This window comes from Teleopsis dalmanni, chromosome 1 (genome assembly GCF_002237135.1).
Source record: "Teleopsis dalmanni isolate 2A chromosome 1, ASM223713v2, whole genome shotgun sequence".
Lineage (NCBI taxonomy): Eukaryota > Metazoa > Arthropoda > Insecta > Diptera > Diopsidae > Teleopsis > Teleopsis dalmanni.
In genome coordinates this window covers 234,427,035-234,440,548 of record NC_051846.1, presented here as the reverse complement: position 1 = coordinate 234,440,548, position 13,514 = coordinate 234,427,035, and the positions used below count along the sequence as shown (strand labels likewise).

General features: G+C 28.0%; 1 pseudogene; it reads left to right on the top strand.

Annotated features, from left to right (window-relative positions):
• Positions 1 to 13,514, top strand: part of LOC119672722 — a 510,988-nt pseudogene that overhangs the window by 212,815 nt on the left and 284,659 nt on the right.

Genomic DNA, 13,514 nt, shown 5'->3' with positions numbered 1-13,514 from the left:
TCTCTTTAAAAGATACAGATTTAAAATGCAGATATGCAGATATAAAATAAATTTATATTTATGAATTTGAATAAGCTTCTTTGCTTATAAAATAATTTTTAATGTTATAATATAAAATATAATATTTTATAAATATTAACTATAATATTATTAAATATTGAAATTATTTGTTTTGAAATTTTCTTCATCGGTTTTTATCAAATAAATACCTATTTTTTTACCTATTAAATACAATAACATCCATGCCAAGATTTCTAAAATTATTATGTGCTCTTATAGAGAAATAAATAAATAACAATTTAATATTTACCTGAAAAGGACATCTGTTTTGTTTACAACCGTTGTTTACTAACAGATCTGTACACAGATCTGTAGTTACCTGTCTTATAAGTTGTTTCAAAAGTTAGAGTATAAAAGCTGGACACATATTACATTCCAACATCATTCGCTACAAATCATTCAACTGAACACTACATATTCGTATTCTTACATTTTTTAAGTGAATTATTAACTTCTTCCTTTAAAATGAGTCCAATTGGAAATCAACGAACATTTTTGAAATATCGTCTCAGCATTTACGGCTTATTCATCATTTTCGTCGAATTCTTTCAATATGTATTAACTAATATAAAAACTAAACTGAAGGAAGCTGAACTGGAAACTACAGTTAATAACATTACAGTAAAAGATACTCCGAAGGAAATTACAACAACACAAACAGATTTACCTGAAAAAATTGATCCACTAAAAGAAACTCCAACAACCAGCTCAAGATGTCAAATAAGATCGGCTGATAAAAAAGAAATTTCAATTGTTTCGAAAATACCAACACCAACTTTAAGGAACAAAACCACAATATCAACTTTAAAACAAATATTGCCAATTACAAGGCCAATTATCAAAATACATACTATTAAAGGTGAACCCAATATTGCGTCAAGAGTGCATATTGCGGATCCCTCAACAAACAACTCAAAAGCTGTTCTACATTTTAATACACCACCAATTTCGAGGTCTACTTTATTTAGACCTGACACCCCTAGATATCAATCTTCATATGAAACTACTGAAGTACCAATCGATTTAACAACAGCAAAAACTTATCCTAAAGATGAACCAACAACTACAACTACAACTTCGAACAAGAATCTTCAGATCAAAGAATCAAAAACTAAAGTTTTAAAATCAATTTTGAAGACTCAATACAAAAAATCATCAGCCACATCTAAACTTTCTACTGAAACTAAACCGAGGCCTACACGTAGAGTGCATTTTGCCGACTCTGTAACAGATAAATCGGAAGCTACTCTAAATCGTTATACCTCATCAATTTCAAGAACTAGATCATATAGACGGAATAACCGCAGGCATGAATTGAATAAATCAAAAGTCAAACCGATCGATTTGACAACAGCACAATGTGTTTCAAAAAAAGAAGAAATAACTGAGACTATCGATAATGTGAAATCGTTACAGATGCCATCCCAGAAAGTCAATCACTCACTTACTTCTCATTTTACTACAAAATTCTCTGGAACTCTTTTAAATTTGGGTGCCAATGGAGTTCAGAAATCAAGTTTGAATCTTAAAAGGGTTAATTCTTCGTCACCGTTGCTACATTGTTTGGTACAAGGAAAACGAGTTAATGACTCTAACAGCAACCGTAAGGAGCGCAAACAATTGTACTATTGAAAAGGAAACTTATTAAATGACAAATATTTGAATCAAAAGTAATTACCATAGACTATATGTAAAATTAAATTTGTATTAAATGTTATATTTTGAAATTATATAATAATTCTATTGTAAAATTGTAAATTCTACTTTCAACAAAATTTTTTATAAATAAAAATTATAATTATAGTAAAAGTATAAATATTTTTGTTTTTCCATTTTTTCACATCATAAGCTAGCAAATCTGTAAAAATTTTTTATTTTTTTATAATTTTTTATCTTCATATTTAATTTATTAAATACCGGCATGTCATTTCAAATAATAATTAAGGAACCGATTATTATTATTTATTCTTGAAATAATATTAAATATTGTTTTCAAAAAACTGGCGTAAACAAATATGTTTACGCCATCGTTTACAAAATTATAATATTATGTTAGTATCAAACCTACTAAATGGATAATGATAATAAAAATTGTGTTTTTACACATACTTTATGTTAGGATATACATAACATATATAATTCCACTATGTTTTCAGCCAAAGCATAGTGAATTTCAAATATTGAAGACATTTTGATTTTTTAAACATCTTATCTTATTCAATCTACAGCTTAAATACAAAATCTTCTTAAAAACAAAACGTTACATTCGCCTTGAATAAAGTTCTTCATATTAACTTTTATTCAGTATTTTAATTAATAATGTGAAACTAAAAATTAAAAAATATCTCAGCGGAATTTGGCGTTTAGTTTCATGCAGTCATGCGCAAGCCATCGTATAAAAATAATAAAAATATTCAATATGCTCAATATAGATTTCATTCAATTTAAACTGTATTAAAGTTTTTATTAAAATCTTTCTAAATCAATATTTAAGCGTTATATTCATGAAAGCATTTAGAAATTTTTAGTTCTATAAACATCTCTCATTTGGCTGAATTTTTTATAAGCGTCCTTCCTTAATAATATAAAATATATTTAAAATATATTAAATAATCACGTTTCCGGCAAATTACTTTGAAATTTTTTTTTAAGAATATCGAATATCGCTATTGACCTTTAAAATTATAATATCTCAGCCTCTTTAAAAGATACAGATTTAAAATGCAGATATGCAGATATAAAATAAATTTATATTTATGAATTTGAATAAGCTTCTTTGCTTATAAAATAATTTTTAATGTTATAATATAAAATATAATATTTTATAAATATTAACTAATATTATTAAATATTGAAATTATTTGTTTTGAAATTTTCTTCATCGTTTCTTATCAAATAAATACCTACTTTTTTACCTATTAAATACAATAACATCCATGCCAAGATTTTTAAAATCATTATGTGCTCTTATAGAGAAATAAATAAATAACAATTTAATATTTACCTGAAAAGGACATCTGTTTTGTTTACAACCGTTGTTTACTAACAGATCTGTAGTTACCTGTCTTATAAGTTGTTTCAAAAGTTAGAGTATAAAAGCTGGACACATATTACATTCCAACATCATTCGCTACAAATCATTCAACTGAACACTACATATTCGTATTCTTACATTTTTTAACTGAATTATTAACTTCTTCCTTTAAAATGAGTCCAATTGGAAATCAACGAACATTTTTGAAATATCGTCTCAGCATTTACGGCTTATTCATCATTTTCGTCGAATTCTTTCAATATGTATTAACTAATATAAAAACTAAACTGAAGGAAGCTGAACTGAAAACTACAGTTAATAACATTACAGTAAAAGATACTCCGAAGGAAATTACAACAACACAAACAGATTTACCTGAAAAAATTGATCCACTAAAAGAAACTCCAACAACCAGCTCAAGATGTCAAATAAGATCGGCTGATAAAAAAGAAATTTCAATTGTTTCGAAAATACCAACACCAACTTTAAGGAACAAAACCACAATATCAACTTTAAAACAAATATTGCCAATTACAAGGCCAATTATCAAAATACATACTATTAAAGGTGAACCCAATATTGCGTCAAGAGTGCATATTGCGGATCCCTCAACAAACAACTCAAAACCTGTTCTACATTTTAATACACCACCAATTTCGAGGTCTACTATATTTAGACCTGACACCCCTAGATATCAATCTTCATATGAAACTACTGAAGTACCAATCGATTTAACAACAGCAAAAACTTATCCTAAAGATGAACCAACAACTACAACTACAACTTCGAACAAGAATCTTCAAATCAAAGAATCAAAAACTAAAGTTTTAAAATCAATTTTGAAGACTCAATACAAAGAATCATCAGCCACATCTAAACTTTCTACTGAAACTAAACCGAGGCCTACACGTAGAGTGCATTTTGCCGACTCTGTAACAGATAAATCGGAAGCTACTCTAAATCGTTATACCTCATCAATTTCAAGAACTAGATCATATAGACGGAATAACCGCAGGCATGAATTGAATAAATCAAAAGTCAAACCGATCGATTTGACAACAGCACAATATGTTTCAAAAAAAGAAGAAATAACTGAGACTATCGATAATGTGAAATCGTTACAGATGCCATCCCAGAAAGTCAATCACTCACTTACTTCTCATTTTACTACAAAATTCTCTGGAACTCTTTTAAATTTGGGTGCCAATGGAGTTCAGAAATCAAGTTTGAATCTTAAAAGGGTTAATTCTTCGTCACCGTTGCTACATTGTTTGGTACAAGGAAAACGAGTTAATGACTCTAACAGCAACCGTAAGGAGCGCAAACAATTGTACTATTGAAAAGGAAACTTATTAAATGACAAATATTTGAATCAAAAGTAATTACCATAGACTATATGTAAAATTAAATTTGTATTAAATGTTATATTTTGAAATTATATAATAATTCTATTGTAAAATTGTAAATTCTACTTTCAACAAAATTTTTTATAAATAAAAATTATAATTATAGTAAAAGTATAAATATTTTTGTTTTTCCATTTTTTCACATCATAAGCTAGCAAATCTGTAAAAATTTTTTATATTTACTTTATATTCATATTTAATTTATTAAATACCGGCATGTCATTTCAAATAATAACTAAGGAACCGATTATTATTATTTATTCTTGAAATAATATTAAATATTGTTTTCAAAAAACTGGCGTAAACAAATATGTTTACGCCATCGTTTACAAAATTATAATATTATGTTAGTATCAAACCTACTAAATGGATAATGATAATAAAAATTGTGTTTTTACACATACTTTATGTTAGGATATACATAACATATATAATTCCACTATGTTTTCAGCCAAAGCATAGTGAATTTCAAATATTGAAGACATTTTGATTTTTTAAACATCTTATCTTATCCAATCTACAGCTTAAATACAAAATCTTCTTAAAAACAAAACGTTACATTCGCCTTGAATAAAGTTCTTCATATTAACTTTTATTCAGTATTTTAATTAATAATGTGAAACTAAAAATTAAAAAATATCTCAGCGGAATTTGGCGTTTAGTTTCATGCAGTCATGCGCAAGCCATCGTATAAAAATAATAAAAATATTCAATATACTCAATATAGATTTCATTCAATTTAAACTGTATTAAAGTTTTTATTAAAATCTTTCTAAATCAATATTTAAGCGTTATATTCATGAAAGCATTAAGAAATTTTTAGTTCTATAAACATCTCTCATTTGGCTGAATTTTTTATAAGCGTCCTTCCTTAATAATATAAAATATATTTAAAATATATTAAATAATCACGTTTCCGGCAAATTACTTTGAAATTTTTTTTTAAGAATATCGAATATCGATATTGACCTTTAAAATTATCATATCTCAGCCTCTTTAAAAGATACAGATTTAAAATGCAAATATGCAGATATAAAATAAATTTATATTTATGAATTTAAATAAGCTTCTTTGCTTATAAAATAATTTTTAATATTATAATATAAAATATAATATTTTATAAATATTAACTAATATTATTAAATATTGAAATTATTTGTTTTGAAATTTTCTTCATCGTTTCTTATCAAATAAATACCTACTTTTTTACCTATTAAATACAATAACATCCATGCCAAGATTTCTAAAATCATTATGTGCTCTTATAGAGAAATAAATAAATAACAATTTAATATTTACCTGAAAAGGACATCTGTTTTGTTTACAACCGTTGTTTACTAACAGATCTGTACACAGATCTGTAGTTACCTGTCTTATAAGTTATTTCAAAAGTTAGAGTATAAAAGCTGGACACATATTACATTCCAACATCATTCGCTACAAATCATTCAACTGAACACTACATATTCGTATTCTTACATTTTTTAAGTGAATTATTAACTTCTTCCTTTAAAATGAGTCCAATTGGAAATCAACGAACATTTTTGAAATATCGTCTCAGCATTTACGGCTTATTCATCATTTTCGTCGAATTCTTTCAATATGTATTAACTAATATAAAAACTAAACTGAAGGAAGCTGAACTGAAAACTACAGTTAATAACATGACAGTAAAAGATACTCCGAAGGAAATCACAACAACACAAACAGATTTACCTGAAAAAATTGATCCACTAAAAGAAACTCCAACAACCAGCTCAAGATGTCAAATAAGATCGGCTGACAAAAAAGAAATTTCAATTGTTTCGAAAATACCAACACCAACTTTAAGGAACAAAACCACAATATCAACTTTAAAACAAATATTGCCAATTACAAGGCCAATTATCAAAATACATACTATTAAAGGTGAACCCAATATTGCGTCAAGAGTGCATATTGCGGATCCCTCAACAAACAACTCAAAACCTGTTCTACATTTTAATACACCACCAATTTCGAGGTCTACTATATTTAGACCTGACACCCCTAGATATCAATCTTCATATGAAACTACTGAAGTACCAATCGATTTAACAACAGCAAAAACTTATCCTAAAGATGAACCAACAACTACAACTACAACTTCGAACAAGAATCTTCAAATCAAAGAATCAAAAACTAAAGTTTTAAAATCAATTTTGAAGACTCAATACAAAGAATCATCAGCCACATCTAAACTTTCTACTGAAACTAAACCGAGGCCTACACGTAGAGTGCATTTTGCCGACTCTGTAACAGATAAATCGGAAGCTACTCTAAATCGTTATACCTCATCAATTTCAAGAACTAGATCATATAGACGGAATAACCGCAGGCATGAATTGAATAGATCAAAAGTCAAACCGATCGATTTGACAACAGCACAATATGTTTCGAAAAAAGAAGAAATAACTGAGACTATCGATAATGTGAAATCGTTACAGATGCCATCCCAGAAAGTCAATCACTCACTTACTTCTCATTTTACTACAAAATTCTCTGGAACTCTTTTAAATTTGGGTGCCAATGGAGTTCAGAAATCAAGTTTGAATCTTAAAAGGGTTAATTCTTCGTCACCGTTGCTACATTGTTTGGTACAAGGAAAACGAGTTAATGACTCTAACAGCAACCGTAAGGAGCGCAAACAATTGTACTATTGAAAAGGAAACTTATTAAATGACAAATATTTGAATCAAAAGTAATTACCATAGACTATATGTAAAATTAAATTTGTATTAAATGTTATATTTTGAAATTATATAATAATTCTATTGTAAAATTGTAAATTCTACTTTCAACAAAATTTTTTATAAATAAAAATTATAATTATAGTAAAAGTATAAATATTTTTGTTTTTCCATTTTTTCACATCATAAGCTAGCAAATCTGTAAAAATTTTTTATATTTACTTTATCTTCATATTTAATTTATTAAATACCGGCATGTCATTTCAAATAATAATTAAGGAACCGATTATTATTATTTATTATTGAAATAATATTAAATATTGTTTGCAAAAAACTACAAATATGTTTACGCCATCGTTTACAAAATTATAATATTATGTTAGTATCAAACCTACTTAAAATGGATTATGATAATAAAAATTGTGTTTATACACATACTTTATGTTAGGATATACATAACATATATAATTCCACTATGTTTTCAGCCAAAGCATAGTGAATTTCAAATATTGAAGACATTTTGATTTTTTAAACATCTTATCTTATTCAATCTACAGCTTAAATACAAAATCTTCTTAAAAACAAAACGTTACATTCGCCTTGAATAAAGTTCTTCATATTAACTTTTATTTAGTTAATATTTTATAATGTGAAACTAAAAATTAAAAAATATCTCAGCGGAATTTGGCGTTTAGTTTCATGCAGTCATGCGCAAGCCATCGTATAAAAATAATAAAAATATTCAATATACTCAATATAGATTTCATTCAATTTAAACTGTATTAAAGTTTTTATTAAAATCTTTCTAAATCAATATTTAAGCGTTATATTCATGAAAGCATTTAGAAATTTTTAGTTCTATAAACATCTCTCATTTGGCTGAATTTTTTATAAGCGTCCTTCCTTAATAATATAAAATATATTTAAAATATATTAAATAATCACGTTTCCGGCAAATTACTTTGAAATTTTTTTTTAAGAATATCGAATATCCATATTGACCTTTAAAATTATCATATCTCAGCCTCTTTAAAAGATAACACTGACTCAAAAGATACAGACTTAGGTTGTAGAGTTAAATTAATTTTTCGTAAGTAATATATAATTAATAGTTATATTAGTTACTAATATGAATTATTAATATAAAAAAATTTTTAAATGTTTATCAAAAATTTGTTTCATTTTTTATTTTAGATTTAGATTATTCATAAAATTATATTTTATTAAAATAAAAGTAGCTTTTCAAAAATCTGTTTCGCTTGTAAAGGAATGAACTATAAAAGAAATGGTTAAAATAATTTTATATCAAATCAATTTTGTGTATAAATTTATATATATAAATATATAAATATATAATAATTTAATATATATTGTTCCTTTAATTACTGTTAAATTTTAAATGGCAAGCATTTCCAGTTTAGCTTTTATTAAATTTAACTTTGCTTTCTTAGAAATTTTCCTTTAATGAATGAGAATTCTGCAAACTGAGAAGCTTATGCGGTTAAGCGTAGCTATAATTTTCAACATGTAAAATGGATATTGCGGTTTAACTTTTACTCAACTATTTTAAGTAACAACGTGTGCTTCTCGGAAGGCAAATAAATAAATAAAACCACAATGAATTTCTTAACTCAGTTGTTGCATCTTAACGCACTCCCCGATAACAAAATGAGTACAGAAACACAAACAAACTCACATCCTCACACACATACTCGCACATAAATACACATACTCTCTGCATGCATGTATATCGTTGATAGCTCACTGTACTCTGTTCCAATAGGAAAATTTACACAGAAGCACACGACACTGAGTAAAGGATGCTTTTTATTCGTAACGAAATCTGTTTGAAATTTGAATTTAGAGAGCTTTTTGCTTTGTTGTGTTATGCTGTGTTACTGTGCATTTACGATTATAAAAACAAGATACAAAAATGTGATAAATTTAAATTAGAAATGATAAAATACGAACAAAAATGTATGCACACATAAATACAAAATGACTGCACGCAGCATAATGCTACGCAAGGCAAGGTTGCAGAAAAAAATGTGACGTCAATGAAGCAAAAACGGAATAAGAATTTTTTTGGTATGCAATTTGCCTTTATATACACTTGTTATTGGTGTAGTGCTGTTGTTGTTTTCGTTGATATAGTTGGCGCAGTAGTTGTTATTGTACATTAGATTGCTTTGCTTTGTTGTTATTGTTGTTGTTGTTGATTCTGGTTCTCTTTCCTTAAAAAATATTTTCACATTTTATCGCACTTGTTGTTATTGTCGTTAAAGCTGCTGTTTCTGTTGCAATCGACGCTTGTCGCTGTCATTGTGGTTTTTCCTCCTTTTCAATTTATTTTTGTAAACTATTTTTTTTATTTTTATTTCATTTTGTTTTATTTTTTTTTATTTTCTATTTTTTTTTCCTTTTTCTATGGTTTACACATCGATTATAGTAAATCCTTTCTGAAATGCATTTACTTTTACTGCTGGATATTATGGCAGTATTAAAGCAAGAAAAATGAATCAATCAGACGCGTATCACGCCAAACATTACACATACAGAACAAAGCGCACAAATAAACTGTGCACATACACACATACTCTCGTAAAATAGAGAGATTGATTGATACCTCATTACGTAGGGTGTGCTATTACCAGCATAGCTAACAATATTTCTTTGTGTAAGTGCACTTTTTGTGCTCCATTTTAGCACTAACTATTGTATACAAGAATTGTTTTTATTTATTGCAGTTTTATTTTTATTATTTAATTAATTGCAGTCTTTATTTTAGTTTGTGATTACAGTCATATGATAAATAAAACCATATTCGTACATTTATATTTTTATGATATAGAAAATATAAATTTGTACTTTAATTTGGCTTTAATTATTTTTATTACATTTATGCATTAAACAACACAAAAAAACTTTTTATTTACATTTCCAAGTAATTAGTATGGCAAAATGAACTAAAAAAGCTATAACGACAAAAGAAAGGGTAAGATAAACGTCTTTTCGGACAAAAAAGAGGGAATCAGAATAAAATGAGCACAATGGTTATAAGCCCGGAGTTAATTCCAGCAAATATGTCCAAAGCATGCTAAATATTTGGAGGGATCACTTTTTGAAACTACTAAATGGCGAGTTTTCAGTCGTTAACGATGGAACAATCCTCGCACCTCCGTGCCATAGCAAAGTTGAAACAACTACAACGCTGCTCAAAAACAACAAAGCTGCAGGCGCCGATATTTTACCGGCTGAACTGTTCGATGCTGATGTCAAAGAGCTTTTTAAATACGTACGACAATTTATTCGCAAAATATGGTCGGATGAATGCAATATGCAGTTGGAATTTAAGTGTACTTTGCCGAATCCTTAAAAAAAAAGTGATCTTGTAAACTGCGCCAATTACAGCGGGATCAGTTTTTTATTTATCGCACATAATATACTCTCAAACATGCTATGGAAAACATTGAAGCCAATCAACCTTATTAGTGTTTTCTATTATTTTAAAGCCACTTTCAACACTACGACTAGAAACATTCTTCATGCCGCTGTCTGTACGTATCCCAGTATTCCTCTGCTGCTTGCGTATGCCGACAATATTGATTTGCTGGCCAAAACACCTTTACCGTCAGTGAGGCTTTTTCCTTTCTGTCAGCAAACAAATTTCCTGAGCATCTTAGGACCCAAGTTACTCTTAACAACAATAATTTCATAGTTTAAATGAATTTTTATATTTGAGAACCAGTGTAAACAGCAAAATGATGAAAGCCTGAAGATTCAACGAACAATCACTCTTACCAACATTTGTTACAAATATAAAAAAAATATGTGACAAATAAAAATCACGCTCTACAAGTCTCTTATCATGCCTTCCCTGCTGAAGCTTGGAGAATTGCCAGCGGTGATGAGGTGTTAGGAGCTCTCAACATAAAAATTTTTTGGAAGATCTATGATGTCTTATTTATTCTTATTCTTATTCATAACAAGTATTAGATGTACCAATTTAGATGTATTAGGATTAGATTTACAAATGAGTTACGTAAGTGTTACCGTAATATTTACATAATTAAGCGCATAAAAATTCAACGACATGCTGGTTAAGTAATGTTATGCGAAGGAAAGATACTGTTCCAGCTAGAAAAATGTTCGATGCTCCACCCGCTGATGGAAATTGCAGTAAAGTACGTTCACATCTTCGGTGAATGGACTAGGGGACCAACAATATAAAGGCACTCGGTACTGCCAATTGGCGATCGAAAGCCACTGATTTGGTTTTCTGGCTGACTGGTGGAAGCTACTAGACGCTGCTAATGACGACCAATGTCTGTAATAGTCAACTAAGGAAAATAATTAAGAAGGTTAAAACTATTTGCGAAATAAGTACATCTTTAAACGACTTTTTTCTCACAACATTCAATGCTTAAGGAAGTAATGTATTCAGCCCTGAAATGTCATCTTTCCGATAATATTTTCTAATGGCATAGCGTAACGTTACATATGAGTGTGTGATCTAAACTATGAAATACTTTTTCAAATTCTGTGGATATCGCGTTTACAGGAAAGAACAATTTAAATTATTTTTAAACTATAAGTTGAAGCTTTTTTCAATAATTACTAAATTTAATTAATAAATTTAAATCTGGTAGTTGCAAAATCGAATTAATATTTAAAATTTATATTGATTTTGAAATATCTTACGACGAAAACGTAATAGTGATGTTAACTAACAAAGACGATAGTACTTTCATCAAATAACAAAGTTATTAAATTTCTATTGCCGTTTGTCAAAGAAGTATGGAAAGTACCAAACTTTGTTATTAATCCTACAGTTAAATTCAGAAAATATGAAATTGCCTGGAGCACACTTATAATAAACAAAATGTACTACAAGTACAAAATATTGCTTTTAAGTTTGCATATAACAGAGATGCATCACAAACCATTCTCAGAATTTTTGGCCTCTTTTGAACTGATAATGAACTGAACTAAACAAATCAAAATGCAGTAAAGAAAGTAAAAAGCTGCTATACATTTTTTAACGAAGTTCCGTGAAATTTGAATATTCAACTACAACCTTTATGAAGAGTCATTTTGCAGACGTGATCTCTGATAGAAATTTAATAGCTATTATATAGTTTCTAATAAAAGATTTTAAGTAGCTTTTTGAAACGTTCTGGGCTTACTTTTAATTAAAAACAAATATGTATTACTGAAAAAATCTGTTGTTCTTACTAATTTGAAACTGTTCATAGATATATGGTATATAGTGACAAAGATGGTTGAAGATCTTCGTCTTCAAACATCTTGTTGCGTATGTGTATCGTATTTTTAAAAGTTACATATATGCACTAGTATTTCCAATTATCGTCACACTAAAGAAACACGAATATACTTGAATAGATCCAAAAGTTTAAATAATCAGAAATGTTCAATAAACATTTTAATGTTATAATTTGAAACAACATTTTAAAACATTTTCATCAAAAAGTACAGAGAAGATTTAAATTGAGAAACAGTTTTCGTATAGGCAAAGTATAAGTTTGTGCTTTCGCAATTGGGCGAACCAATTCATGTGGCCAATTTGTAAGACTAAGAACCAAATCGTTATAGACGAGTTATAACCAACTAAACCCTGAGGTTTTTAGTATTTATATACGGCATCACAATGGGCCAATAGGCCTAAGTGGATCCACTAGGGATCACCGGTATAACCTAACCTAACCTAACCAACTAAGTACTCATAAGTCATCCTAAATTACAAGAAGATACAGTATTATAAGATATTTTGTGATTAATTAATAATAGATATAAGTTATTCTGGGACAAAAGTCTTTCAAAAAAATTTCATTAATTGCAAATTGTGGTAGAAAGCTGTTTTGTTGTATTTCTCTTGAAAGACCAAATAACCAGTCTGACAAAAGATCGCAGCCAGAATAGAAAGATTTTTTTAAAAACGATCTTTCGCAATATTTTTGAGTGTGGTGAGCTGTAGAGAGAGGTTATATTTCACATATTATAACAAAGTCCAAATACAATATGTATTACAATATAAAAACGAGCCATAATATGAATAATTTTGTGTAAATTAGTTCTTACAATCCAATCCTCCTTACCAACGCATACTATAAGAAATAGTTAGCACACATTGACACACTACAATTGGAACGAATGATAAAAATAAGTGATATGATATGATATGATAATATATAGTGATATAAATTATAACAAAAATGGTACAATGAATCATATCATATGAATGCAAATCTTTTTTTAGAACACATATAAATAGTAAATGAGGTATAT